Source organism: Gallinula chloropus, assembly GCF_964237585.1.
Source record: "Gallinula chloropus genome assembly, chromosome: 25".
NCBI classification, from domain to species: domain Eukaryota; kingdom Metazoa; phylum Chordata; class Aves; order Gruiformes; family Rallidae; genus Gallinula; species Gallinula chloropus.
Window position 1 is genome coordinate 3,713,180 of NC_140110.1, and position 4,009 is coordinate 3,717,188.

Genomic DNA, 4,009 nt, shown 5'->3' on the forward strand with positions numbered 1-4,009 from the left:
GGAAGGGAGTCCTGCTGAGAGGCCTGTGGTGAGGAGATGATTCCTCGGTAGAGAGGACTCACACTGCAGAAGTTTGTGGATATGACTTGCGTGGGAGGGACCCCACGGTGCAGCAGGGGAAGGGGGTGTGTGTGGAGCACCCCCCTGAGCTAAGATGGAAGAGAACTTGGGAGGAATGGACTGCAAACCCCCATTCCCTGACCCTCCCTGTGCTGCCATGGGGGAAAGAAGGGAGCAAATTGATGATTAAAGTCAAGTGTGTGAAGAAGGGAGGGGTGGGGGAAGAAGAAGAAGTGTGAAGATCTGGGCAAGGAAAGCAGCTTGTAAGGAACCTCCAAAACCCCACTCCCCATTCCCTGCTCCTCCCCACGCCATGTTGGGTGGGGGAAGAAGGGAGTAAAATCGTGATGGAGTTTAACTCTGCTAAGAAGCAAGGGGCAGGGGGAAGGTGCTTTAAGACCTGGCTGTGCTTCTCATTACCTGACTCTGGTTCACTCAGTGTGTAGTTTAAGTAGTAATAAATCACTTTTCTTTCTTTCTTTTATTCTGTGTTGAGTCTGTTTTGCCCAGGCTCTACCATAATCGACCTTTGAAGATGCTACAAATCCAGCAATAGAGTCCCAGGTTCTTTGACACCTCTTGCTGTCATTTTTTTTAATGCACCACAACTTTGAAGAGCCACCTGCAAGGAGATGTGAACTGCTAAGAAAATGGCACTTCACTTCAAACAGACCTTGACAAACTCTGGGAATTTGATGAACAGGAATATTGAGAATGTATTAAATCAGGAAAGATCTTCTCCTCCTGACCATATTTTGGCTGGACTGGAATGAATTCTCATGCTGGCAGCCACCAGAGTTCTGTGGTTTGGATTTGTAAGCAAAAAAAGTCTGAATAAACCTGTTTGTTGCTTGCTGAGCAGGGCTTGCACAGCATCAAGGGCTTTTGTCTAATTCTGCCTCAGAAATGAGTCAACTGGGAGTGCACAAGTACCTGGAAGGGGACAGAACAGCCCCAGCTGACCATAACTGACCAACAGGCTTATCCATACTGTGTGACTACAGGAGTGAGCCCACCATTGTGTTTCACTTGTTGTCTGCAAAGGTGGCCTGGTTCTGACCAAGATAAAGTTAATTTTCTTTGTAGGGGCCGGTGGAGTGCTGAGGGAAGCCATCTTTGTGCTATGTAGAAATAAGAAAGGAAGTCCACGTGAAACCACAGCTTTGGAGGTCAGAGAGTGGACATGAAGATAAAGAAATGTCATTCTGACCTTCTGGCAGTGCTGTGGTGCAAGAAATCCCTTGGAGGAAGCCTGGCTGAGCTGGTGGCTTTGTGTTTGTGAGAACAGCTGGCGGGAAGGGAGAGACAGCAGAACAGGCAGGGACATGGTGGGGTGAGAATGAGGTGGGGAGTGCATTGGGTTCCTACAGCCTGCAGGGAAGCAGGCACAGGCATGGGGCAGGGTGGGATGGGCTGTGGTGAAGATGGCCAAGGGTGGTGGCCAGGTTGAAATGCCCTGATAGAAACAAGGTCTTTGCCCCCTTGGTTATGGCTGATGTACCTGACACAAAGGTTTCAGAGGAGACATATTGTCGTCACAGGCATGGGGCATCATTTCCTCTTTGCACCCACTGCAGGGGAGGCCACATGTGTCATAGCCCTGTCCTTCCTTTGGCATCACACACCTAAGGAGGGTGACACAGGTGAGGGTCAGGATCTCTCTGCCCAGGGGCTGGGGTCAGCACTTGGCATTTCTGTTTCATCGGACCAAGCCAGGGTGTCCTCAGCATCAGAGCTGCCTGCGCTTTGCCTGTGTTTGTCTGTAGTTGTTTATTCTAATGAGCCCATGGGGAGGTTTTGTCAGCAATGGCTCCCAGTGAGGCCTCTTAATGTTTCAAGGCACTTTGGGCTTTACACCTGACTTCAACTTCTGGAGACCTTCCTTCACTCTCCTCTTGGTGTCTGAGGTCTGTGGACTCAGAAGAAAAGACACCATGGGGCTCATTAACATCCAGAAAGCCCTTACAAGCATGGCTCTTCAAGTCACTTTCATTAAAAAACTCAGGACTTATACAACTACTTGGATTTTAGTTGGGTCCTTAGTAATTCCTTAGATTTCAAAGGAATTTCCTCTGGAGGACCTTTTTTCAGCCTGTCCAAGTCACCCTGCAGAGCCTTCCTGCCTTCCAGCAGATCAACACTCACACACTTTTGTGCCATCTGCAAATTTACTGAGGGTCCAATTGATCCCCTCAGCCAGATCATTAATGAAGATACTAAAGAGAACTGGCCCCAGCACTGACCCCTGGGGAAACCATGTGTGACCTGCTGCCAACTGGATTTAACTCCCTTCACCACAACTGTTTGGGTCTGGCTGTACAGCCAGTTTCTAACCCAGCAAAGAGTATACACATCTAATCCATGGGCAGCTAGTTTTTCCAGCAGGATGCTGTGGGAGGCAGTGATGAAGGTGTCACTGAAGTCCAGGCAGACCACATCCACAGCCTTCCCCTCATCCAAAGAGCAGGTCACCTTGTCACAGAAAACATCAGTTTGGTCAAGCACCATCTGCCTTTCCTAAACCCAGTCTGACTGGGCCTGATCCCCTGGGTGCCCTGCATGTGTTGCATGATGGCACTCAAGATGATTTGTTCCATCACCTTCCCCAGCACCAAGGTCAGTCTGACAGGCATTTTGTTCCCTGGGAACCTCCTATCGGCCCTTCTTGCAGATGGGTGTCCCATGTGCAGCTTCCAGTCAGGCGGAACCACCCTGGTCAGCCAGGACAGCTGGTAAATAAGGGAAAGTGGCTTGGAGAGCACTTCTGCCAGCTCCCTCAGTACCCTCAGGTGTATCCCATCTGGAACCATTGACTTGTGCAGATCAAGGCGGCTGAGTAGGTCACTTACCAATTCCCCTGGGATTATGGGAGCTTTGGTCCGATTCACATCTCCATTTTTCCACACAGGGGTCTGGGTATCAGGACACAACTGGTCTTACTGCTAAAGACTGAGGCAAAAAAGGCACAAAGTTCCTCAGCCTTTTCTTCACCCTCTATTACATTGATCCCTCTGGGTCGAATAAACGTTGGAGATTCTCCCTGTCCCTCCTTTTGTCATGAAAATATTTATATAATTATTATTAATTATCAAAAGCACGAAATATTAATATTACTCTTAATATTACTTAATATTTAAAGAACTATTATTTATACCAGTAACATCGTTATTAATATATTTATAGAATTATTAAGAAAAGGAGGGACAGGGAGAATCCAAAACCTTTACTGTTGGTCAAAAAAAAAAAATTTGCAAGGGCTGAAAATGTTTCCCATCCAGAAACTCTCCTAGGTATCCCACTAGCAGCCCCAGTAACCTTGGGGGTCAGGGCTTTCCTAACCACTGGAATGGTCTGAAGAGTCCCTGGTGTCATTTTGTGGCTGTACTAGTGTCCCCCTTTAAAAATTCTAAACATACAGCAATAGCTCCCAAATAAATCTATGAAGGATGAATGATGTTCCTGGGCTGAAACCTTCCCAGGTAGCCCACACGCAGCCCTGGTAGCCTTGGGGCAAAGAGCATTCGTAGCCAAGACAATGGTCCTATAATATCAGACATCATTTTCTGTCTCTACCCATGTCCACAGTCAAAAATGCCAAATGTCCAGCAATAGGTCCCAAACAAAAGGTTTGAGAGCCTGAAAGCTCCCTGGGTAACCCAAAAGCAGCGCCAGTAACTTTGGGGCCTAGAGCTTTCGTAGCTGAGGGAACGGTCCTATGGGTCCCTGATGTAATTTTCAGGCTCTACCAGAGTCCAACTTTGGAAATTCTAAATGTCCAGTAATAGCTCCCAAACAAAATGTGCATGGGCTGAGAGATGTTTCTGGCATGAAACCTCCCCAGGTAGCCCACTAGCAGCCCCAGTAACCTTGGGGCTCAGGGCTTTCCTAGGAGAGGGAGCAGTTCTAAGATTGCCTGACTTCATTTTTGAGCTCTAGAAGAGCCCACCTT